Below are 27,656 nucleotides of genomic sequence, written 5' to 3' on the forward strand. Positions count from 1 at the left end.
TCTTTTAGATGTAGAGCTTCAGAGTGCATTATGTCCCAGCACTTGGTGAAAAACACACTGGTGACAGAAAGTTGAGCTGCAATATTTTTGCAGTCACTCTGTCACTTCCTCCCTCCTTTGCTAAAAAAAAATTACACACAATGTTAACTTCCTTTTTATCTTACAGGTTGTGTTTAACAAATTGGTGTTCCCCAACACATCTAACACTCAATGTTCGAGGATTCTGCGATGATGCATGGCCATCGTAATAACTTCTGAGAAAGCTGCTTTGACACGTAGTGCACCCTCTTTCAATCACGCCAATGGCACAAGGTAAGCAAAGAGGCTTGTTTCCGAAACAACGACAAGTCATCAGTCAAAGGAGAAAGTGGGACTATACTATTACTAACTCTGCATACTATCTTTCAGATCTCTAAATTAGAGGGTGCCCTATGAACTACCACATGCTTGGACACAACGGAGGCAAAAGGTGAGCTACAAGTATTTTCTCCAGTATTAACAGTTCCATCAATAACTTTCTCTCTCCCACGTTTTAAAATAATTTTTTCTCTCTTTCTCTTTCTCACTTTCTCTCACATCGTTCCTCTTTCTCTTTTAACCCCTTCGACGCTCATGACGAGCTGGGCTCGTCATGGCGTAGCCTCCTCGCACGCTCATGACGAGCCCAGCTCGTCACGTAAAGTGCGGTTTCGCAAAACCCAGCGTACGGGCGGAATTCCGCCCGCACGCATGCGGTTAAAGTTATGGTCACTGCTGTCCACTCTGCCTTGCACAACCTTAGCTGAGTTCAAGTAATTAACTCGGTTGGCCACAGTGAAGCCTGCTTCGACACGTAGTGCACCCTTAATGAATCACGCCAATGGCACTAGGCGAGCAAAGAAGCTTGTTTCCAACACAATAACAAGTTATCTGTGAAAGGAAAGAGTGGTTAGTGTCCAGCACATTCACTACGTAGAAATATACAATTAACTCCGAGCAGTGAGAATAGATAGGTTACAACAGTCTGACGAACAGATCTACAAGCTTCTTGTGCCACTTTTGAGTCACTTTTAAAATGGGAAAAGTAGACCAAGGAGCTTGTAAATCTGCCTCTGACTTCGCAAGAAAAACACTCACCTCTAAACTCTGCGAGTCAATGAGATGCAACAGTCTAGGTACGCAGGGGCAGGTCTACAAGAAAGTACCGCAGCGTGGCACCACAAGCCCTTTGGCTGCACCACACTACGGCACTTTCAGAGTGTACGAATGCGACATATTTACAAGAATATGTCCCATTCCTGTGCTCTTCCCTCCACTGGCGCACAAACAGTTGCCATGCGCTGGCGCAGGCACCCTTGCATATTGGTGCAAGGATGCCTGCGCCAAGGGGAGATTGTTTTTGTGCAGGAAGAGGCACCTTCCTGCACTTAAACAATCACTAAAGGCATTTTTCCTCTTTCAATGCGGGCAGCACGCATTGAAAGAGGAAAAAACCAAGGAGAAATTAAAACATTTGTCCTCGTTGCACCTTGCTACGCCACCTCTGGGGTGACGTAGCATTCAGATGCATCTCCAGATTTACGACTTCTCGTAAATCTGGACAATGTGTCTTGTTCCATGGGTGTTGCGTGGGAACACCCACAGCAACACCCATGAAACGCCCCTTCACAGCAAAGTGCTGCGTGTGAACGGGCCATATTTACAAGGAGAGGAAAAGTCATGCAGGGTGGCTTTTCCTCTCATAAATATAAAGGAGTCCCCTTCTCTACCAGTACCTCACAAAAAGTGACGTACTGGTGGCGCAGGGCGCTTGTAAATCTGCCCCGCAATATCGAGAACTCACCGCTATGCAGTGGGAGTGTATGTAATATACTACTTTGGAAGAAAAACAGCGCACAAACACCTCCTTACAGTGGAAGTTAAAAAAATACATTATCCTGAGTATACAAATATATAAAGCGAAAATATACGTGTGCAGTTGTATGTACTATGCTATTACAAAGTCTATATTCTATCTTTCAGATCACTAAACTGGAGGGTGCACTATGAACCAGCACGTGCTTAGACACACAACAGAGGCAAAAGGTGAGCTACGAATATTTTCTCCAGTATTAACAGCTCCATTTATAACTTTCTCTCTCCCACGTTTAAATGACGTTTTTTTTCTCTTTCTCTTTCTCACTCTGTCTCACATCATTTCGCTTCCTCTTTTAAAGTTATGGATGTTGCTGTCTACTCTGACGTGTAGATCCAAATCTAAGTTGAAGTTGTGAATTCTGCTGGCCAAAGTATTAACACAAGGTAAGCAGAGCGGCCTAGATATACAGTACTTCAGATTAAATGCATTACAAATAAAAGAGCTTATTTATAAGCTCCTTGCGCCACTTTTGCATCACTTTCAACATTAAAAAAGTAGCACAAAAGTGGCGCAAGACTCTTGTAAATAAGCCCTAAAGAATATTGTCCTGCATAATGACTTGATCTCTCACCTAATTCTGTCTCATCTCTGAATCATTTTAAAGGCCTGTTGATCTGTAATTTAAATCTGACGCAGTCGGGCACTTCCATACAGACACCGCTTCAACACGGGCTTATAACACAAGTGAAATGTACCAGGCACACTGCACACGTAAAGTCCTAGTGATTCCTTGACTTGTAATGTTTGACCTTACTTAGTCACATCTATCTAATTTTAAACACTCATTTTCTTTTTTGTTTTGCAGATTACTTACAATACGTTTATTGGAGTCCAGATCACATTTTGTTTATTATATTGTTTTATTAAAGTTATGTTTCTAGTTCTTTATTGCATTGTTATCTTTAAGTTACGTTTCCAGTTATTTATTGTTGTTTTAATAAAAGTTAATTAAAAACAATATATACGTCTTTTTTTGGGAGCGGGTAGCGATCCCCATAAGAAACAATATTTATAATTTGAAGTATAATTCTGAGACTAACTCTTTACCAGATCTGTACCAGAGTCTATAGCTACAACTAACGGTTCCAATCCAAAACTTGAAAAGTACAACGCGATTAGCAACATAGAGTGATGAGCTTCTAACCTCTTCGCTCACGTAAGTGTTCCATGAACTGTTACTATGGTTACAGGCAGAAAGCCGTTTGGGGTTAGGGTTGAAAGGTACTGGCTGTACAAAAACCATTATATTTACCCAGGATCCTCTACAATACAGAAAGGAAATAAATAAAAAAAAAACAATATACCAGATGTACAACCCCCTTGCGCCACTTTCGCGTCCAAGGCCCCCTCCCCCTACAAAATTAAAAGTGTGTGGGCCTCAATACCGCCCCTCAAACCCCGGGAACAACCACCCCACAGAGATTTCTGTATTGTGTGAGTGGGGCTGCGTAGCCTTCCGCCTGGTGCCCTCAAGAGCGCTGGAGACCGCCAAGTTCAGAGCTGGTTCCTGAAGTGTCCCTGGGTGGCAGTGGTGGTCCCCGGGGCTTTGAAGAGCGTACCATTTTACCATAAAAAAAATAGCCCCTATCACTAATTTTTATTATCTCTGGGGACCCCATCCCCTGGGACTTACATGAAATGTTGGAAACTGTAGAGGGAGCCCCAATGCCCCCACGGTCCCAGCCGGCTCCCCGCATCCTTCGGGAGTCGGCATTGCTTTTCCTCAGGGAGAACAACTAACATGCTGCTCCCCCTGCTCCCCCTCTTTTCCTATTTGGAAGAGAGAGTAGTTTAACCTGTTCTCTCTTCCTAATTGGAAAGCAGTTTCCAATGACAGGGTGGGAGCCTCGAAGCTCCCACTGTGACATTGCAAACGGCAGTGTCCCGGGGCTGTGCACCCCGGGACACTGCAGGTGCCGGCCCTGGGGGTGGCGGTCCCTAGGTCCATCTTGGGCTCCAGGAGGGGGGCCATGCTGCCCCCTCCAACACTTTCAAGAAGCCCCGGGGTGGCGGTGCCCGGAGCTAGGGGGGCCTCAGATCCCCCTCAATTCATATAATAAAGCCCTGGGGGGTAGCGGTTCCCCGGGCTGGCAGGCCTCAGAACCTCCCTCAATTAATATTTTAAAGTCCCGGAGGGTGGCGCCCCCCGGGGCTGAAGGGACCTCAGAGCCCCCCCCCCTCAATTAATGTTTTAAAGCCCCGGGGACTCGAAGTCCCCGGGGCTGGAGGAACGTAAGAGCCCCCCCACACATGTACATTTACATTTACTGTGGGAGGGCCATGAGCCCCCGCTGCACATATATTTTAAAAAAGCCCCGGGGAATAGCGGTCCTCGGGGCTGAGTTGCCCCTCTGGGCCCCCCATTATAATAAACTACATTGCCCCTGGGACTTGGCCCCCAAGGGGGCTAATAAGCACTTAAGCGGGCTTCAGGTTTTCTTTTTTCTTCCCTGCCATACGCGTATCATACGCGCATCCCGCGATATGTTAAAAGAAAATACTTTTTTTTTAGGACTTGGGGGTCCTTGTGGGACCCCCTGAGCAGGCCTAGGGGGGCAGGGTGTTTCTACCCTGCCCCCTTTGCGTCTTTTGCGCACTTCTTATTCAATTTCTTCTGCCTCGGTTCTACCGAGACACAATATGGCTGCCAACACTTCCTGGTTTGGAGTGTTGACACACAGTTGACAGCCAATTAGCATACAGCTCGTGCTCGTAATGGCACGCGTATAATCCTCGGACGATACTTCGTCTATAGATATATCTATGATTTTACTTTTGATTTTCTCAGGAACTACTGCACAGATTTACACCATTTAACAAAACGCATCATCTGTGAACCAAACTCTACCCTTTTGCCAAATTTGGTGTAATTCCGTTCAGCAGTTCGGGCTGTAGCCCGTCTTAAAGGTCTCTATGGGAAATTGCATGGGGAAAACACGTTTTGGGACCCCCTTTTTTCTCGGCCCCCACTTGACGAATCACCCACAAACTTTCAGGGAAGGAGCGGAGCGGAGCAAACCATCTTCTAGGACAATTTCGAGAAGATTTATTGACCGGCGCCAAAGTTATTCCAAATAGAATGTTGCGGATTTCCTACGGAAACTAGGTCCTAACTATAACTACCTACTGACGACCTCCAGTAAGTAATATATATATATATATATGTCACATTGGGCTGCAGCATAGTGTGTCTGTCATTTGAGTGGCAGCAGGTAAACACAATAGCCTTCGCTTATGCAGGACACTTCCTTTTCCCACTGCCGGATGTTCCGCTGCGGGACTTCTGGTAAGCGGGAGAGGAAGTGAGGGACAGCAAAGAAAACCATTTAAACGCCTGACGGCTCTCTGTCCTGAGGGATAGTGGGAATGTTTCAGCTGTAGTACAAGGCCCCCTATTTAGTCCTAGTTTTATGTTTTAAAAAAAAATCACTAGCTAGGTGGTTTAAAGTGTGAAGTTGCAAGAGTGGCGAATTTAAAACTTTTCCCATCCCTTTTTGTGAATATGTAACCTGCTCTTTATGGCTTTCTGGAGTTTGAAAACATTACTTCAGTAAACAAAAGGCAAAAAGATTGTTTTTGTCACTCCTTGTTCTGACTTTGTATTAGCCATGTGCTGTAGTGCAGTTCATTCTCAGATACGTTGTGGGGAGGACTGCTTAAGTGGAGAAACTGTTCTATGACTTATTGTAATACTAATTGAAGATCGCTTACAGCTATTCCTGTCCACATTCTTTTACATAGTACTAGGCCTTATGTCCTTTAGCTATATTTGCGGCCATCACGCAATGAACGCGTCGAACCTGTTATTATGTTCTGAATAGATCAGCAGCATAACATAATATGCCCTCTGCACAAACTCAAGGGCACTTTCAGAAAGCGAAGTGTTTGTTACGAGTCGCTGGGTCTGTTCACAGTACTGCTCGTAAGTACAAGTCCACATTCCCACTCAAACGTTCATTGCCTAAGGGAACATAAAATCACCGAAAACGTTGCTGTATTAACCAGTCCTTGCTTAGTTTTAACCACCTTGAAGTCATAACTTGATACACATCAAAAACCTGTTCTTTTTCATCACAAGCTGTGGCAGGATTGGAAACGACTGTGAAATCCACAAACAACTGGGGAAGGGGAGTGGGATGGCGGGGGTGTATGCAAGTGGCTAAAAGAAGGTGGAGTGAGAAAGGGCACACCGATAAATAACGTGTAAACAAGTCAAACGAGTAAGCTGTATCTGGATTATAATATTGGTTTCAAACATACCACGTTTGAAGATTCTTAAGGTATCAGTACACCTGATACAAATATGTAGGTATACCCAAGTCTCAACATGAGATGCCCCTAAAATAGCTTCGGTGGTGACGACAGACGGCTAATAGTCCTTCTCCAGAGTTGCTTGTACTGCGTGTTAAGTGATTATGAAATGTTCTTATCCTGCAACCCCTGCAACAGGTGGGTGTAATCTGCAAGGAAATCTCTAATAGTTAGTATTAGAAAACAACTAAGTATGTCCTGTCAGGTTTAATTATTGCCTGTGCTGGGAATTGCCATGCACCAATGCAAGCACCCGTGCACTATGGTGCAAGGATGCCTGCTTCACGGGGATGATTGTTTATGTGTACCCTTCCTGCACATATACAATCAGAAATGGCGTTTTACAACTTCAATATGTGCTGCATTAGCACACACAGAGCTGGTAAAACGTTGTTAATTTAAAGAGATTGTTTATGTACAGGAAGGGACACCTTCCTGTACATAAAAAATCATTAGAGGTCCTGTCCTCGTTCTATGTGTGCTGTGCTGCAGAATGCAGCACACATAGAAAGAGGAAAAACAAAGAGGAGAAATTAATACATTTCTCCTTGTTGCGCCCCCAACGCCTCCCCTGGGGCAGTGTAGCATTCAACCAGGTTCAAAGTACGAAATCACGGAAGAATCATTACAGAATGCAAAAAAACAATGGTTACTCAGTTGATTCAAAATACTCGAAATGCAAATACATGTAAATTAGCATAGGCATTAGAAGCTGAGACCGAATCGTATCAATAGCCAGAACTGAATGCGTTTTAGCACAAAGGAAATAATGAGCCAAAGAACATTCTGTCAAAAGGACTACGCAACACAGGTACTAGAGAAGGAACAAGAAAATATTTTAAGTACAAGTCAATAAAAGGCTTGACATGAAGCCTGACTCTATGGAGAGCAAGGGAAAACCTTGGCTAGACTCTGAAACGAAGAATTATTTATACATTTTAGACAGACACATCCTCCACTCACTGTGGCATGAGGTAAAAATTACTTTGAGCCATCAAATAATGGAACAGAACACATCACATGATAAAAATAACATTTGTTCTACATCCATTGAATAATCCAGTTTAGTGCCCTACAGCAGAACACAAAACCATATTCAACCACAGGAAATGGCAGTTGATTGTATTCACTTGAGTTTCCTGAGGAACAACATGAAAAGAAAATAATACAATTTAAAACATTACAATTGCAAGCAGGACTGTAGAGCTCCTTTGTGCACATGCAGAAAAAAAGAAAACATTATAACACACTCTGCACCTCACATGCATTTTAAAAGTGGAAATAAGGATTGACTAGACCTAAGCATGCCAACTTTGAACACTTAATTATTTTTAATACAGAATGAACACTACAGTTCATCTCTTCTATTATTAATAAACTCACGCAAATATTAATTATGAAATCTGCAGCCACAATATGGATCGGTTGATAAAAACAAACTCTGTCTTTCTTCCGTCTCATAGACCTCATCCCTTTTTTTAAAATAGCCCCAATATTTGTTGGAAAAATTGTGGTGCATTATAACCAAATCTTTAATAACATTTTTTCAAACGAGTCAGCTAATCAGTACTTCTTCCCCAAATACGCAGTTCCCAAGGGCAGGCATTCCACTCAAGCCAAATTCCCTCCCCCATAACAGAGTGAAGGAGGTGCAGAATTCTCTTCAATACCTTTCCGCCCAACTTGGCAAACGTAATCCTTTCATCAACCAATAAATATTTGCTCTCATAAAAAGCTGGTGGCTCTGTTTTCACCAAAGTACTGTCAGTAATAGAGAAACTGAAATCACTCCCCCGACATAAAGCGTTAAACTGCATCATGACTTTAATCAGGAACCTGCCTCTAGTAAAATAATACAACTATTTATTTGTCACAATACCACATTACAAAGATCTTAGCTGTTGCGTTCAGGCGTGAATGAGTTAAATCTGCAACAAGTAGGGCTTAATTTAACTCCTTAAATTAAAATAAAACTAGACTAGGTAGACCAGCCCTGTGATGAAAATATACGTTTCCCGATTATTGTCTAGAAATATGGGCAAAATTAGGCAGTCTATCGAAGAAGGTTCTTTCCAATTATAAGTATGTGTGGTATCCACCCGGACATGATTTCATTTTCTTCTTTTATTTTAGACTGTCAGATAGTCTAATAAAGCTTCATCCAACCTATATGGCTAATTAATAATATCAACTACAAATATATAAATCATCCAATGTTTATCGGAAATAACACATTTAAATATATCAGCATGGGCAGTCTCGCTATTGTTGACTAACTTTCAAAACTTTGCCTCAGTCATTTGTGGATATTCCAGGAGTATATTTGGACCATGATTCTCTAGTTAGTGCCAAGATTGCAATTGTACCAAGAGTGCATCTAAATCACTTTCTTCTCTGACCACAATTTAAAGTCCAAACCGTTAGAATACCAATATAAGATGCAAAGATGGAATCTATTGGAATTTGCCAATGAGAGTTACCACCTGCTTCTGATATAAAATATCACTAATTTGCTTAGCTATTACTCTGTGTTTATTGGACAAATATTTACCTTGTAGAATATCAAATGCCTCAAAAAAGTGATTCAGACATTAAAGGGCATAATTATAGGAGGCTTGAGCCAGAAAAGTGCCACAAATTGTGAAGCGGAGGCGCATGCATTAAGTCATATTTATAAAACTACTCATTTGCCAAAATGCTTCGTTTTATAAGGCTTGCATGGGACAAAATCTGTGCCGACACCAGCTGCGCTACGCATAATATAATAAATGCAATGTAGGCATTCCCCTGCAAAATTTGTCGTAAATGTAATCCAGTTATATTTATGGGCTTGCCAATGCTTCGCACATCGTTGTGAAGCGCATCACAAATCCTGAAATATGCCAGAATTGCTGCACATCGGCAACCCAGGTGTAGGAAATGACACATTGGCTGTGGTACAAAATTTTAGGAAAGGACGAAGCAGAATGGGAAACCATGAGATAATCAGAGCGCAACGTAAGCGCGACGCGAGGTGAGGAGGTGTATATACTGAAGTCCCCACCTTGTGGAAAATACATGCGCAGTCTTGGACACATACACAGAAACCTAGGGTCCTAGATTTAACTTTTTGGACACACGAAACTTGGGAAGTGGTGGTGATTGAATTCCGCTCATAAAGGGTTTTTATAAGCATACCAGTTTTCGAATCCTAAAAAGAAGGAAAAGAAAAAGTGCTGTTACCACTTTTTTGATCAAGGGTATAATAATCCAAAATACCACAAAGAAAAGTGAACGTATTTGTTGTCTTGATAAAGATGGAATAACCAGACATCCATTGAAACGCGTTGATGCATTTCTGTACATTATCTCGAGGACAAGTTGGACCTGCAGATACAAATTACAGTCTATGTAACTAGGCTAAGCTTGTAGAAATTACTCCTAGGGACATGTGGCACTAAAAGACAAAGTGTACAGTCTATTATCCTTCTTTCCCTATATACTAGGGTACTCTGTGGTATAAGTGTTAAACTTTGTCATGTTATGTCCTGATTTAATGAATGTTCTGGTTTTTCATTATGTCGAATTGATTTGTTATGTCTGAATATATGCATTTTATTATACAAATTGTGTTTTTATAAGTAGTGTATATACCAAATTAATCGATTCAGAAATGTTTTGCACTGCATGATTAAGTGGTAGTTTATGTTTAATTATAGCAAGGATCTTGAGTGAGATTTAAAAAAAAATGATTGTGCTAGATATGAATTCTATCATTGATAGGATGTTTCTTTGATTGAGTGTATCAAGGGATAATTTGTTTTCAGTACTGGCAATACTCCATTACCTTTGTGCTTAACAAGGGGTCTCTCTCTGTTCTAAATATAAAAATATGTGGTACAAAAAGAGCAAGTTCACAAAACATTTTTGCAAGCTCATCTACGCCACTGAGATCATCGTCCTGCAACAAGGAGTCACCAGGAGTCCACCACCATATAGTCAGTAAAGGAAGAGGGATATTGTGTTCCAGCAGCGCATATCCCTCATTGACGTCAAAGAGAATGAGGTCATACAATTCTAAAGACTCAGGAGGGTGTTAGTTCAATTGCTACTTACAATTTGGCCACATCTCCAGCCACCATCTGTAAGGCCCTATACCATTCCTCCACATGTAAATGTTATGGTTGTGCTCCACAAGCTGGCATCTGGTTGCTTCCAGATCTCAACAGCCAGATTGGCTGGAATTTGGGGTTGAGGGCACCGTCCACCAGCTCAAACATCACTGAGCGGATGTCATGGCACAAGAAACAGATTTGGTAGAGCACCATGGATTGAACATTGAAGGCTCCGTAAGTATGCATTTATGTACCATCTGCATGTAGTTATAGTACTATCACATTTAAACACAAGCGTAAACATATAAGAAGAAAACTATTTTATGCAATGTTTACAAATATCTAGTGTAGTGCTACGCAATGTCTATACCCTGCCCCAGGGTCCTGTTCAATGGGTTGTGGGAGTTTGTTTTAATTGAACATGCATGTACTTGGAAACATTACCTGATTTTACATACGTGCTTGAGCAGGGCAACATCCAAACATTTATTAAACCTGCGCAGGTGATGGATAAGGAGGAATTTAATATTCTATCTTCTATAATGGTAACCATTTTTATGTGTGCTGCTTTATTTAGTGCATGTACTTAGATGAAAATGCAGAGTTTTATTTAACCGAACTCCGTGAATTCTGCTCAGACTTAAAAAAAACTCTGCCGCGCTATGCAGAGCTCCACAAGCTGTGGAGTGTGATAGATAAATGCCGTTTGCGGTTATTGTTAGGGCCAGTTGCTTGTCCGCACTGTGCAATAATCGCAAACGGCACAGTCCACAGCATTTCATTTCATTTCAAGAGGGCACTGCTTCCTGTCTGCCACTCGAGTAGATTTTTACTCGAGCTGCAGTTTTTTCAACGCGAACGGACGGTTTCTCAATGCGAGAGGTCACAAGAATAAGCAACCACTCTCAATGTGAAATCTTTCCATCCACGCTGAAAAATCTCGCCGGGAGGTTGATTTTCCACGCTTACGCTCGCCATGATGTTGATAATCGTGTACGAGGAAAAATCTCACAGAGAGGTAGATTTTCCTCATTCGCGCTCGCCATCTTGACCTTGACGAATGCGGGCGAGCGAGGGAAAAACTCTGCTCCGCAACGCTGAGTGCGAAAAACTTCGCAAATCCGCCAGCTTAGCAGAGTTCACCACCCAGACTTAATTAGGATAACTTAGGAGGAGTATGGGCATGAGCATCTGGCTAATATTTCCGATTGAGAGGTGGTAAGTATTAATGTGATTAGGAGCAGATTCTTACTGCATTTCAGTCAAGTGACTGCAGCTTGTTGTTACACACTGACATTGCATTGGGAGAAAACACATTGCTCATTATACCATTGCAGTGGTTTGACTGGTTGTAGGTGCATATTTAAGACAACATGTGACATGAGTTTCACTCACTTTTCTTGTGTTGCAAACAAATGGGTTATGAATGTACTCTTCCATTATGGTATTTGAAGGCCTTTCAGCTAAAAGAAAATCACAATATTCTTTGTGGTTTAGTACAAATTTGTTCTTTGACAGTAATTTTTATTGAATATTGTTGGTGCCTCACTACCAGGGGCCCACCTAGCTCACACCCCATCTAGGCTTCTGACAAACACTCATGAAGGTCTGGGGTGCATCACTTGCATTCACCCCAACCTCTATTATTCATTTGGCCAAGGCAGGCAGTAAGGTGGTCTCCAGCATGGCCTGCAACACCTGTTAAACCCTCACACAGCACATCAGGACAATTGCATGCAATATGGTTTAGTGCTAGTATCTGTACACCTGGTTCTTCATATGATCATACATGGTGAGCCGTAGCATACTCACCACCTGGATCTTCTCTTGGATGAGAAGTTAATTTTCTGGCAAACCCATTCCATTGAATCACAAAACTTAACACTCCACTTTTGGCTGCCCAGCCCCGAGACAAGCACACTTACTTCATGGTGCAAGAGGGTGGCATTGTTACTGACATACCTGTAAAGTTTCCAAGGTCCATGCATTATATGCTGTTCCAGTACAGGGTTTTTCCTTTGTATTGTGGGACTTGCAGTCCTGGTCAATCTTGTTTTACATTTCACTATACATCTGAGTATTAAAAGGAAAGCCTGGACTGGGCCAGCACATCACGCATGAACCTAAGAAATTTGGCAGGGCTGTACTGGGCTGGTTGAATAGCCACTGGCCAAGATATTTACATTTATGTGATGGATGAGTTAATATGTGAGACATCTCTTACCTCTTCCTTGCACACAGCACAGTGCAGCGCTGCAAAGTGTGTTGCTGAGCTGCATGACAATTTTGACATTAAAGTCCCTTCTTACAGGTCCTTGATGGCAGCATTGTCCTTTCCTTCCATTCCTGCCACCAGCTCTGTTGAGATACGTGTCACCACTTTCTCCAATGGGTCCAACAGCTGCTGCAATGGGTCCAACTCCTGCTGGAGATCTGGTCCTCCTCCAGTTCTCACTGTTGCCCTCAAGTTCCTGGCCACTTTCTCTTTGGCCCTACACTTATAATAATGACAGCCCTTCGTGCACACTGATGCTGTCCTTTTTATTAGCCTAAACTGTTGGTCTTATCTACTATGGACTGCTAAATGGCTTCATTCTTCTCTAATGTTAATTTGAAGGTGACAAAGAGAATGTGTCCATTCTTTGTCACCTCAGCTATTAATATCTGGTTCTTCTTACTGACATTGGTCTTTCACTTCTTCTCCTGAGCTGATGTCTGGTCATCTTGGCTGGGGTTGTTGTTGTGGGCCACCATTTATTTATTATCTCCAGTGAGCATACACACAAGCTATTTTTGCCTCCAATGTTCATCAGGCTGAATTTAGGAGCCAGTGATCTCTATGTGATACCCAAAACGATGGCACTGATATCAGCAAAAGAGGTATAATCATTGGACCATGTCATCTTTCATCATTCTCACAAAGGTGCCCCATATTGGCTGACTGCAATGGTGACCCCTACCCGCAGTGTTCTTTTAAATCTCTTAAACATAGACCACTGATCTCCACCACTCTGACCAGGCAGTCGAATCCAACTTGGACCACCTCCTACATATTTCTCTCCTTGCAAGGAGGAGCAAGTGAAAGCATAATTTTCCTAAATCAAGATTAGATGAGCCCCACTCCACTGCTTCACCCAGTGGTCCAAATAGTACTATCTTTGGGCTTACCTACACCATCCTTCCAACAATACTTGTGATCGTCTTACCCAACTATTGCCAGAAGGAGGGTCAGAACTGGGCCGCTGGCAAGCATGTGAATGTCATCTGCATCCTTACTTCCACAACTTTTACACCTGGGATCCCTAGCTCTATTGATCTTTGCCAGCTTAATGGGTGTCAAATAAATTCTTTTAAGAGTGAACAGGTGGTTTTTCTCAAGAGGGACAGATTTTACTGTAGAGTATAATAAACTAAAATATACTTGCCAGAGTTCCTGTAGCTTCACTTGGGGTAAGTTATCTTCCCATACACTAAATGCCGGCTACATTTTTGTCTCAGCTGCTTCTACTAGATGAGAATACTACTTAGATACTTCGTGCTCCATTGGCTTAGCTTCTTGAAGCGCCATTTCGAGGATGCTTTTTGGCTCACAATTTTTCAAATCTTTTGTCTTAAACCAAGTGACCAGTTGATAATATTTGAATCTGGACATACCTGACTTTACAAGAATCAACCAATCATCCCATGGCATTAGTTTATATCCAACCATTACCTGTCCCCATCTCGTAATCCCAGATTTCCTCAAGGTGCCAGCTAAACAATCTTTCAGATATTCTGGGGTCCCTAGAGAGTTCCAAATTGGCATCAATGTATTATAATATGGGAGCCCCAGTAGGATTCTAACATCGGCTCATAATCTGAAAGATCATCTCAAACATTTCGGTCTTAATTTTTTTAAAATATTTAGGTGCTCCAAATTTATGGAGAAAACCTCCATTCCTCATGCCTTCCAACATGACATTGTAAAGGACCCCCATATAGAACTCATCAGGACAGGAAAACCGCATCCTCCGGTTGTTCAATTAAAATGCCCTGCAGTAAAGCGCAATATTGGAGAAAACTAACCCCCCTTTACCCAATCTTCTTCTTACCTTTTTCCAGGAAAATCTAATGCTTTTGAGGCCCAAATGAAAGATGGTGTTCTCCCCTGTATCTTATCTAAGGCTTTCCCTTCCAAAGGTAAGTAGGTTGTTGTCAAATAAAAATGTAAACTTGGACAGGATAGTCATTTTCACAAGATCAACCCACCCATAAATCGTTAGGGGTAAGGATTGCCATTTAGCCATTAGCTGGTTCACTTCTTTTCTGGAATGGAATGGAATGGAATGAGGATTTGTAGAGCGCGTTGGCTACCAAGGGGCATCCCAGCGCTGTGAAAAGGTTGAGTTAAGCTAGAGGGCTGGAATGAGTGGGGTGAGTGAAGAATTAAACCGAGGTTTTACTGAAAAGCCAAGTTTTAAGAAGCTTACGGAAGGTGAGTAGATTGGGTTCTGATCTTATTGGGAGGGGAAGAGAATTCCAAATCTTGGCTAGGTTGTAAGAAAGCGAGCGGCCTCCACATCTAGCCTTCCTAATGTGTGGGACTGAGGCGAGGTGGGAGGTCACGGATCTGAGTGGGCGGGAGGGCTGATAGGCTTTCACCAGGGGGGAGTTAATGGATGGGCCTGTTCCCCAGTATGAGCGTTGTGCAATGCACATACTCTTGAATTCGATTCTAGATCTCACCGGGAGCCAGTGGAGGTCCCTCAATCTGGCTCTGACTGAAGTTCGGCGTGGAATATTCAGGAGCATTCTTGCAGCGCAATTTTGAATAACCTGGAGCTTGTTAAGTGTAGACTGTGGGGCCCCAAGATACAGGGCATTTCCACAGTCCAAGCGAGAGAGGATTAGTCCTTGAACCATAATCCGTCTTGAGTGGAACGGGAGGAGAGGAAGAATCTTACGAAGTAGTCTCATCAACCCGAAACAAGTGGCAGCGAGCTTGGTAGCTTGATGGTTGAAGGTGAGACTTTGATCTAGCCAGATCCTAAACTTTTGATTTGCTCCTTGGGTTGTGGGGGACTTCCTAAACAGAGGGGCCAGATAGAGTCAATGGATTACGTGATGTTATTGCCGAGGAGCATTACCTCTGTTTTGTCCCCGTTGAGTTTTAGACAGGAGCCACACATCCAAGCAGCAACAGCCTCTAGGCATTTGTGTAGGCTGTGGTGTGAGTTGAGGGGTGGATCCAGTGCTACCACTAGCTGCGTGTCGTCTGCATAGGTGACAATCTTCACACTGAAGGGGCGGACGACATCAGCTAGAGGACGAAGGTAGACATTAAAAAGGGTGGGGCTCAGGGAGGAACACTGAGGCACTCCACATTTGAGAGGTTTACTGGAAGAGGTGAAGTCCCTCTCAAAAACTTGGAAAGATCTGTCTGTGAGAAAGGACCTCATCCAATTGAGTGCTGTGCCTGACATTCCTATTTTGTCGAGTCGATGGAGTAGGGTATTATGATTAACAGTGTCGAAGGCGGCACTTAGGTCAAGTAGGACGATGGCTGTGGACCCGCCATCGTCCAAGATCCTTCTTGCCTCCTCCGTCACTGCAATCAGTGCAGTCTCTGTTCCATGACGGGGCCTGAAGCCGGTCTGGGAGAGATCCAGTATGTTATTGGTTTCCAGGAAGTCAGTGAGAACGGAGTTAACATGCTTCTCAAGAAGTTTACTGAGCCATGGCAGGAGGGAGATGGGTCGATAATTAGCTGGGTTAGATTGGTCGAGGCTGTTTTTTTTTAATAAGGCTCTGACCATTGCTCTTTTCCATGGAGGTGGAACAGTACCAGTGTGGAGGGAAGAGTTGAGCAGGTCTAGGATAGTAGGTGAAATCTGATGGATTATCTGGGTGAGAGCACTAGGGGGAGCTGGGTCGATAGGTGATCCAGATTTGACTTGTCCCATGACTCTTTCTAGTTTGACAAGATCTAATAGAGGAAAGCTATTGAGCACATTAGGAGGGACTATCGTGGAGCCTATGTTGGCAGGGTCTATGGGCAAAGCAACGGGATGGGGAAAAGAAGAATTGATCATTTCTATCTTCTGATGAAAAAACTCAGCTATTTCCTCGCAGTGGGTCTGAGTGTTGTTATGATCCCTTGGGGCCTCGGGAAGTTGCAGAAGGGATTTGGCTATCCGGTAGATCTCCTTAGGTTTGGACGCCGCTTTCTCGATCTTATGTTCAAAATATTTAGCCTGAGCTAGATGGATGTCGGCTTTATAGTTTTTAATTGCTGTTCTATAGCTCATTTTGTCTGCTGGAAGGTAATTGAGGCGCCATTTCCTCTCTAGTCGTTTACAGACACGTTTGGCCTCTCGTAGATCATTCGTATACCACGGGGCTGTGGGATTGCCCCGCTTGGGATGGGAATTTTTTAGCGGTAGTACTAGATCTAGGGAGCCAATGATCCATCTGTTATAGTTCTCGTTGTCTTGAGTAGGAATAGAAGTGTTAGTGGGTTTGGTACGTTGTAGGAGATCCTGCCTCTCAGATACAGGGATTTTAGACCAATTGCGCGATCGTTGAATCGTCAGTGGTTTGGGTGGGGGGTGGTGGGGTAGGGTCCAAGTGAACGGGATAAGGAAATGGTCAGTCCTCACCCTCTCCTGGTTCCTGTCCACAATAAAGTGTCAAGATCATAAACTATGCTTATTCCCAAGTACCTAATAGTTTCTTTAGTACCTCCTCCCTCCCATTCTATGTTCCACAGTGCTATCTCGGTCTTGGTCTCATTAACTTTATAACCTGAGAGCCTCCCATAGAAAGCCAGTTCCTGTTCTATGTCTGGCAGTGATTGAGTAATATCAGAAATGTAAAACATCAGTTCATCTGCAAACAGCGCTATGTTCTTGCTCAATCCCACACCCCTAAAATGGACTATCTCTGTATTCAGCCTTAGACTGTGCACTAGTGGATCTATATAGAGTGCTTTTAGGAAAATGGGCTAGGTACCTCTCATAATTTGAATTATGGCAGATAAGGAATCATTGACCAAGACACTTGCCATCAGGGAGATATAAACCTCCTGCAAAACCTTGTTGAATGCGCCACTAATCCCCAGATGATCAAGGACCAACATCCAATATTCCCAATTAACTTGATGAAAGGCTTTAGCTGCATCAAGGGTGAGGATGGCTAAGGGTAATGAGTGTTCATTAGCAATATCAATAGTGCCAACCAGACTATGAGTTAGTACTCCCATTTGACTTCCTGGTATATTACACTGCTGGTTAGTTTCCTCAGTTAATTAGAGTATATTGGCAAATACTTTATAGTCACAATTTAACAAAGATATAGGTCGGGTTGGCTGACACTCTTGCTCGTTCTTGCCAGGCTTAAAAATCAAAGAAATTGTTGCCTCATTCCACAATGGGGGAATAGAGGCTCCCTCCAGCAAAATTGAGTTAAACTGAGTTATCCAGGCAGGAAATAACCTATAGGCTAGTGAAATATAGACCTCATCTTGGATATTGTTGGGGTCTGCTCCCTTGCTCCTTTTCAGCTTCTTAAACCAAAACCTCTGTCTCACTAACCTCTTAGTTCAAGAACGCCTGGCACTATAAGGATATTTTCGATAAACCTTTACTTCTTAGCCATCTCCTTACTTGATCTGAGTCTAGTGTGGTGGGCAAAGCATCATCCTCCTGGAAAAAACTTGCAAAAGCCCCTTCAATTTCTAAGTTGTCTTTTAACATTTGTTCCCTTCTCTCGTATCCCTGTTATAAAGTTCCTATTTCTACCTCTCCTAGTCATCCATGCCAGTATCTTCATACAGCATTCTCTATTTTAGAAATTTCTCAGTCTGCTGACTTCAAATGGCTGCTTCTCCTTACTCTCAATTCTTGCCCTGAACTCTGCCTGGCATTGGAATAACTCTTGTTCTATTCTGCTTTTGTCTCCTCCGTCCATCCCTGCTAACTTCAGGCTCCCTTCCATCCTGTTAATCTCTTCCTCTAATTTCAACATCACAGTTCTCTCTTACCTATTCTTGGTACCACTAAGCTTCGTAATATCCCCCTCAGATAAGCTTTGTATGCACACATATGTATTCTAGACATGCTGTTCCATTATTTAGTCCTGAGGCCCTTCTCATCCGAGCACAACATCTGTAGCACCCGTTTTCCCCCTTTTCCTTTACATACACCCATCCTGACCAATTGGACTGAAAAGACCTTTTGGATGTTCTGTGATCCCTGTAACTTTAAAATGATAGCTCATTTTTCCTCCCGATGCTCCGCACCTCTTGCACCTCCGCCTAACCACCCCCCACCCGAGGGATCTCTCCCCTCTAAACTCTTAGGCAGATAGAATGCCTCCTTTTTGAGCTCTCCCTCTACTGGCTGTCATTATATCATGTTTTGTACACTAAGATGCATTGCTACCTGACTTTACATTTTGCTACTACACTGTTGATTGTATCCATTCTGCACTGTCAAATGGAAGGTGTTTATTCTTTGTCAGCTCAGCGATTAATATCTGGTTCTCCTCCTCATTGAAATTGACCTTTCTCCTCCTCTTTCCTCTGGCTGCTGTCTGGTCATCTTGGATGGGGTTGCTGTCGTGGGCCTCCGTTTGAGTCTTAGTGGTCCTGAAGCGCAGAGGATCACAATGCTTCATTTCTTCCAGTAAATGCATCGCGTTTTTAAAATTCCCACCATGCAACACACTTCTATCTGATGCAAAGCTTTTACTCCTAAAATCGACAGTGCTGGCCGCGCCCCACTAAACGGAGACTGTGCGTGGTGTCGTCAGGAGGCGTGGCAAGGCGGCGAGGCAGCGAGTGGTGAGGGAGTGAGCCGTGAGCAGGAACCGGGGGTGAGAGGACTGAGAGCCGGCATCCAAGCCAGGCACCTCGGTGAGCTGAAGGCCGAGGTAGCAGTGATAAGGGCTGCGCTTTGCCCTGTCCAGCTCTGCCCGAGGTTCATCGGCTTATCGGCTCAGGTGCTTGAAGTGTTGAGTGCCGGTGGAGACGGTGCAGAGCGACCTTCGTCTGGTAAGTCAGCACAGCTGAGGTCGAGCAGTTTGTCGAGTCGATCTGACTCTGTGCTGGGGTGTAGGGTGTGGCTGAGAGTCCCTGCAGCGCTCGGCTTCCGCCGCTGTTGCTGCGTGGGGGTTTCCCTCCCTATCACCTTCCCTCCCCCCCAAAACTGCTTGCCATTTGTCGTTGGCCGCACGTGTGAGTACCTGCACCGCTCCACGATCACCTCACCTCACCTGCGCGCGCTGAGGGCTGCTCTAGTTTGCTTTGGCTCACCAGGGCCTGCTCGGGCCCCTCCTCTTCTCCCCCTTCGCCGACCTCGCGCACCTACCTGGTCGACTGGCTAGTCTTCCCAGCTCTGGGGCTGCTCCCTCCGCTCTCTTTCCTAGTGCCTGCCCTGACCCGGGCTCCGCAGGCAACCAGCCCCACTGCCCCCATAGTCATTCGGGTGAGTCGCTTTGGTCGTCGAGCTGCAACCAACACAGCGACGCGGCCATTACCCGACCCCCGATAGGCCACGTGGGGAGCGGTGTGTGAGGGCTGCCGCGGGTCCGTGGTCTGGGCGGGCGGGTTGAGCCGAGTGGGGGGGTGCCTCTGCAGTGTGGCTCCCAGGCGGTGAAGCCGAGAAGCCGTAATATGCGACGCCGCAGAAATTCTGAAGCCCAGCGCCCCTCACCATTTAGACTGAAAGCTGGGCAGACAGTCAGCCATCCCGCTACCCAGCCAGTCAGCTAGCTAGCTAGCTAATCCCGCAGTCACTGTTTAAACCACAGACCACAGACTATCCTCCGGTTTCTCTTTGAAGGCAGGATAATCAAAAAAAAAAAAAAAACAACCACTCCTCTTCATCTGGCAGCTCCCCGCATTGGGAGTCCTACTCAGAACCAGTCCCTTCCTCAGTAGCTGGAACCATGAGGTCAGGGAAAGTAAGGAAGAACGCTGCAGTTCCCAAGCGGCGGAGATCCAAACAAACTGACCCAGAAGCAGTTCCCAAGCGGCTGAGATCCAAACAAACTGACCCAGAAGTGGAGCTCCATCAGGGCAGTCAAAACTCGCCCAGAACTTCTCCAGAAAAAATGACAAAACCTTTGCAGATCTCCAATAGAGATATACACAAAGTTAGCACCACGGTAAAATCAAAAGCCCTAAAATCCTTGAGTCTGCTCGACTACTTTAAAAAAGACCCACCAATGATTATCCTGTCATCTCAGCAACAACCCCCGCCCCTGGGGATAATGAGGTCCGGAGCCCCGGTTGATTCAGCTGAATCAAGTGCATCCTCTTGGTGTCCGCTACCCTCCCAATCTTGGGTGCCTGAACCTGAAAATTCGGCCCAACCTCCAGGAGTCTTCATCTTTGGAGGAATAACCAGCAATCAGCCCAAGGACCACTCGGGCGACTCAATTCATAATCAAAACCTTGAACTTAATCAACAAGCCCAATTACCATTGTGTCAGCCGCCTTCTCCCTCTACAGTGGCTACAGAAGTAGCCGGCCAACTACAACTTCAGCTGGCGGGCCCCAAGCCCGAGCCAAGATCACCTCTTGATTTGATACAGCCAAGACCATCTCTGGACTTAACACAGCTGCCTGAAATTAAACATCAACTAATCCAACATAGCCCGGGGGCGCCAATGGACCCTTCAAAAACCCCTTCTGGCCAATTAATTTTTGCTCAAATTCACGGTCAAAACATCATTGCTGGCACAAACAGCAGTCAATTACTCGACCCACTCCAAAATACAATTACTCCAAAGGAGCAGTCAATTGCCCAAAGCCCCGACTTTGCCCCACACGCCGCATCTGTTGCAACTAAGATATCACTTCAAAAACAGCCAAACACCTCTGACCCCAGCGAGCAGCTTCTAGCGGGCTTATCGTTCTTCTTTAAAAACACCCAAAATTCTCCCAATTCAACACCCACCAAAAATCTCCATAAAACGGAGCACGCAGGGAGCAGTGTCTGGCCACAACTTCTTCAGACATTTGAACACATAGTCACTGCTCTAAACTACCACTCAGAAAAGCTAGAGATTCAGGTCGACCTTTTAAATACTCTAGCCCTATTTACATCAGGGATTGACAGCAAACTCGATAAGTTGAATAACCTAATCATAGGGGCCCAAGCGTCCACAAAGCTAATACAATCTGTCTGCTGTTGTCCCCAATCATCGACTCTCTCTCCTCGCTTCCTGAACTGCTATCGGATATAATAAAGGAAGTTAAGTGTGTGAAGGGAGGCTCCCCATTTGCAAAACCGGGTTTGCAACAACAAAACCAGTCCGCTTTGCCGCACTATCCTGCCAACACATGGCTCATGACCAATGAAGAAATGGAGTCTTCTGACGGAACAGCTCCCTGCTCAACTCAATGCAATGGGGACGCAACTGGCGGGCAAACACAAACCTTGCCGATGAGTGCTGCACAATCTATACTCATGACAGAAAATGGCGGGGCTACAAGTGAACGCCCAGTTAGAGTTAATCATTCAGTCACAGGGCCGAGGACTGGGTCAGTGCCCTTTATTGGGCCCACACTGGAAGAACCCCAAGCCCAACCCCCGCCGTGCAGCAAGAGAGAACGTAAACGCCAACGTAAAAACAGAAATAAAATCAGGGCCAGCGTTAACACGGCTCACCGGAAGCTCTTCCCCCTTTTTGAAAAACAGGCGAACAACAAGTCTCTAGGTGAGATGAGTGCTTTATCACCTTTAATGAACCCTCAAGAAGAAATACCAGGCTCAGACACCCAACAGGGCAAGACAAACGCTCCAGATATGGGTGAATCGGCCATGGAACCAGTAACAGACGAGCCTAGTACAGCTACGGAAACTTCAGGGACGGAAACCAACGAAATCAACAAGGTAAAACCAACGAAGCCTACGACAAATCAAGCAAAAACTAATCTAGTGTTGGATTCAGTCCCACTCGGAGCGGCCAATGTCACTCCCAGAATGACCTTTAAAAAAACAATTTATAATAAACATGTAAATTGGTCCAATCCTACACGACATTTGCCGAACGTCGTATATCGGCAGTCGCAACAGAAGCAAGAATTGGACGCAGGCCAGTCACCAAACGAATCACATTTGATTGATCAAACGAACGAAAACGACTCACCCCATCATCAGCTCCTATTAGTCCCAGAATATAAATCTAAGGGCCGCCAAGACATTCTTAACAGAACAAATATATTAAAATTAGCGGTGGGCATCCCGGGGCTTGAAGGCTTGGCCTCAAAGCACATCGAATCCATAGAGTTTCTTCCCCCCAGAGGTAGCCAACCATCTGAGGCAACCTTGGTGTCCTTTAAGTCGGCCAGCTGGGTGGGTGCCTTTATGGATTATAAGACCATCCTGCGAAGCTGGGGCATCAGAGTTTACCCATTCACCACGCCCGGCTACCCCACTACCCTGCTACCCCAATCTCCATCACTTCAACAAGTCGAGAGCATTAGATCGGCCATCATTGCACGACCATACTCGATCCTAAAAAACGCATCAGGACCCCAAGAACTTTGTAAAACACCATTAACAGAGGTTCCCGACACTGATCCCAGCCAAGGATGGTGGTGGCTCCCCGCGATTTTGTCGAACAAAAGTTCAGAATGAACCCCAGCGGCAGGGTTTGTGGGTACAATAAATAAGCCTTTGGACGTGCGAATGTGGCCAACAGTTTCTCCAATTACACACGATCATCAAGGTCATGACAAATTCATATCATGTTCCTGGAACATCAGTGGGCTTCACCACAAAATCGAGAGTCAAGAAACTCTCTCTTTCCTATGTGAGCATACAACAATAGTCCTTCAGGAAACCTGGGCAACCGACGGCCACCCCATCATCGGGTTTATCGAATTCTGGAACTCAGCCCTCAGGGATAGCCCCCATGGCCATGCAAAAGGTGGCCTATCAACTTATATATCCACAAATTTAAAGGGCTCAATTAAATGCCTTTCAATTAAAGAAGATTGGATTCTAGGAGTCAAAATCAATCGGTGGCGAAACCTTCGCTCTTTACTTTTTTTAAATGTATATATCAATCCAAGCTCCCGCACCAAAAAAACTCACTTGGCCCGCTTAACTGAAATCATGAGCAACCTGGCCGCTGATTATCCAACTTCGGATTGTATCGCTACGGGGGACTTCAATACTAACTTATTCCAGGGATTAACTGCGGACACCGAGGAGCCATCCCTGTATCACATCATCGAGGCCATAACTCAAACCAGACCGCTGAACCAACCCCATAGCGATCTAGGAGAGCTCTGCGTGTCGAGGCTCAATAGTGCAGGTTACTTGGTAATGAATGGTAGGTCAGCAGGGGATACCCCACCAAACTGGTCTTGGTCTAATGGCAGCAAATACTCCTACCTGGATTACACTATCTGCAATGCTGACCTTTTACACTATCTAGACATATTCAGTATTCTTCCACGCACCGAAAGCGACCACAGGCCCCAGCTTTTTTCCTTCAATATAAGACCAGGGACTCATAAATTAGCACTCCCAACCCACCAGGGAATATACTCAGAAAATCTAAAGCGCCTGAAGTGGAGCGACGAAATTGGCCCGAAAATCCTACAAGTATGTAAGGACTTTAGAAACAACGATGACAATCTAGATGCCTCATCGATCGCCACTTGGACGTCGCTCTGCTTCCACCTGACTAGACGCTTCCCAGCTAATACGCAGGGTCACAGTCGAACTAAGACCCGCAAATTTGCACTATCTCTAAACACAAAATCACTCAAAAAGGCAAGGAACAACGCGCTACGGCAACTCGTTAAATCTCCGGGCAACTGTGAAATTTTGAACAGATATCACAGAGCCCAAAAGGATTTCAGGTTGGCAATCACCAAGGACAAGCTCATTTATGAAAACCACTTTTGGTGCAAGCTGGTGTGGGAGAGCAAGAGGAAAAACGCCAGGAAATTCTGGGCTTTAATTAATCACTCAAACCTGAGCTACTCAAGCTTCGAAAATGCAAACATTCAAGAAGCAGATTGGGCAACTTATCTTACGGACCACTTCAAGGCACAAGATCATCCTGATCTGGCAGGACAGGGCCTGCCAGCAGAATTGGGTGCTGGCTCTGGTATTAAAGGGCTAATCTCTATCGATGTAACACACCGGCCCGACGACCCACACTTGGTGACTGATGACAGGACAACCACAGCGATAACAAAGGCTAGACAAGATGGAGCACCTGGCCCTAATGGTTGCCACAAAACTTGTTCAAATCAGACATAACCTTTTGGTCTGGATTGCTAACTAACCTTTTTAACTATGCACTGAGAACATCAACAATCCCAGACTCATGGCGGGGTGCAATTATTCATCCGATTTATAAATCAGGTTCGCGAGCTGCCCCCCAGAACTACAGACTTATAGCCCTGTTGGATATCGAGGCGAAACACTATGCAGGGCTTCTTCTGGAGGACCTGAGGCAATGGGCAAATGACTTCAACAGGGTGCCAATGAATCAAACCGGGTTCACCGCTAATTCAGGGACCATGACCAATCTACTAGTGGTGTCATCTATTGTCGACAAAGCCCTTTTAACATCTAGGCTGGTGTTTTGCTGCTTTGTCGACTTCAAAGCTGCATTCGACAGGGTCCCCAGGGAGGCCCTTTGGGAAAAGCTGAGGAAGTGGGGAATTCCTAACAATTTATTGAATGCAATTATCCAACTGCACTCCCGTACTTGGGTTCGAGTAAAGCTGGGGTCCGGCACGCATCTCTCGCGAAAAATCTCTACATCAAGAGGGGTTAAGCAGGGATGCGTGCTGGCCCCTCTCTTATTCAACCTGTTCATTGCCGACTTATCCAGTGCCCTGGATGGCGTAAACAGCCACTCGCCAAAGGTAGGAGGCACGGCATTAAGCAACCTTTTATATGCCGATGATCTGGCTTTATTTAGCCTCACTAGGGTAGGGCTGCAAAGGCTTCTTGACACACTACTACAATACACAATTAATAATCAATTAGAAGTTAACCTGAAGAAGATCCAGTTTGTTGTATTTGGGAAAAAGCGATATGCCGGTGGTGGATGGTCTTTTAACAACAATAGCCTCGCCATAGGCAATTCGTACAAATACCTGGGGGTCCACTTGGACTACAGAGGCAACCTCATAAAGCAGCGCAAAGAGATTGCTATTAAAGCAACAACGCTTGCGGTGTCATTAACTAAGCTTGCAAAAAATCTCTCAGGCCCCACCCTGTCCCCTCTCTTGGAAGTCCTGAAAGCGAAAGTTGGTCCTACTCTGTCGTATGGCATAGGGATTTTTAATGGGAAATTAAACACAGCTTTGAATCGACATACGATAAAGATTTATAAAAAGGTTTTCCAGTTGCCACACTCTGCATCCCCCCCACAGATCAGACTAGAGTTGGGGTTACTGAACTACGACGTTTCCTGTATAGGGGTATTTCTTAATCTTTGTCATAAATTACGACAATCAAACTCAGGTACATTAGAGGCTCTAGTTTGGCAAGAAATAATGGAGAAAAACCCGGGAGGAACTTTTGGCCGACTTTTTAAGAATTACATCGAACAAATTTCAGCAGATGGCCTTGGGCCCTTAATCCTAGTCAGTCTGCATTTAAACTTGCAATTAAAAAAACCATCAGATCTTTATCACTCATTACAGACAAAGCACTGTTCTCAAAACGAAGCCACGCGTTGGCAGTCATTCATTCTTATAATCAGCTAGCCCCCTCCGCTTATTTTTCTAGTCCCTTTTCATTGTACTTAAAACGCTGCTTTATAAGCATTAGAATGGGTGATTGGCGATTTTTGCAAAACCTTCCCACCTGGCGTCGCGCGGAAGAGGACACTACCTGCAGAGGGTGCGGCAAAGCAGCAGAAACGCTACTCCATGTGGTCTGCATCTGCCCCGCCTTCGACCTCCAACGCAGGCTTAAGCTGAGGGGGGAATGGAATCGACTGGGGGTCCGGACCTGTAGGCAAGCTATTATTGCTGCATTGAGCCCGGATAACACTGACCTAAATATAAGACTGACAAACCTGATTCAGAATGCTTATCGTAATTTTAAACAAAAAAGTCTTGCTACTGCTTTATCCCCATCCGTTTTAATCTAATAAATGCCTTTTAAACAAGAAAAAAAAAAAAAAAAAAAAAAAAAAAAACCTCAACCTATCAGGCAGTCAGCGCAGAGAACACTTTAAACAACAGGTTGAGAGAACGGGTCATTATGCACTTACTGTTTGGGAAGCGGTTTTAATAATTGATTGTTTGCATTGTTTTACTATGTATGAATAATACAAATCTGCAATTCTCTTTTAAAGATATTTGTTTTATATCTAAATAAAGACCATTTTTTTGATGCAAAGCTGAAATGTGGCACTTTATGACACGCAAAACAGTTTTGCATCACATAGGTCGCAGTTGCGTTGTGACACTGTGCGACATTTTATTCTCTGATGTATCGGAAGTTCTGACACACCTTCAGTTTATGCGATATGATGTGCTGTACCATAAATACGGCGCAGGCAACTTGAACAGAAGTAAGGCTTCGCAGCTCAACAATTGTGACACAATGCTGCTGACATGTAGCGTTGCATCAGTTCTCATAAATATGCCCTTAAGTCCATAGTGGAGAGGTCACGTTTCATTTTAAAATTCCCCATCTGTTATAACATAAGCTGTTGGAAAATCTCTCTGGGATGTCAGTGTTGGTTTTTAGGTTGGCCAAAGCTATGAACATTACATCCCACCAAACCCTCCGTGCCATGGCACGCTTAAACAATCCTTAAAACTTGTTTGCCCACATGAAACCTGTGTGCACCATGGTACCATAATTCCAGGTGGTGGTAACAGGCTCAAGGTCTCAAGAAAAATATGCAATCACTGTTTTATCCCAGGTCCCATGCATTTAGTTATCGTGATCACTGGTGACACAGCACATAATGTGGGTGTCATAATCACTGTATAAACACTAATGTGGCAGTGGTAGGGTCACATTTTGTTCATCCCTATCTGTTTGTTGTTAAAACCCTGGTGGCAGTGGTAGGTGCCACTCAGAACTCATGCAAATGTCTTTTTACAGCAGACGCTATGCTAAAGTATGCTTAATCGATACAAAAGGGGATGATGGACGGAGCGTTTGAGCAAATCAAACACTGACCCCCAGTCAACTGATCTGGGTTTAATCCATCACCATTCTTTAGCTCACTCAGCCACCCCAGTTCAGACATGGCCATATGCAAATCAGTCTGACCCTGTGCCTCATGGGAACAGTCCAGCCCGAACTGCCAAGCCATGTCTTCCCTGGACCGGAAACAAGTATCCTGGGACCAGTTTCGGATTCATAATC

Source organism: Lissotriton helveticus, chromosome 7, assembly GCF_964261635.1.
Source record: "Lissotriton helveticus chromosome 7, aLisHel1.1, whole genome shotgun sequence".
Taxonomy (NCBI): Eukaryota; Metazoa; Chordata; class Amphibia; order Caudata; family Salamandridae; genus Lissotriton; species Lissotriton helveticus.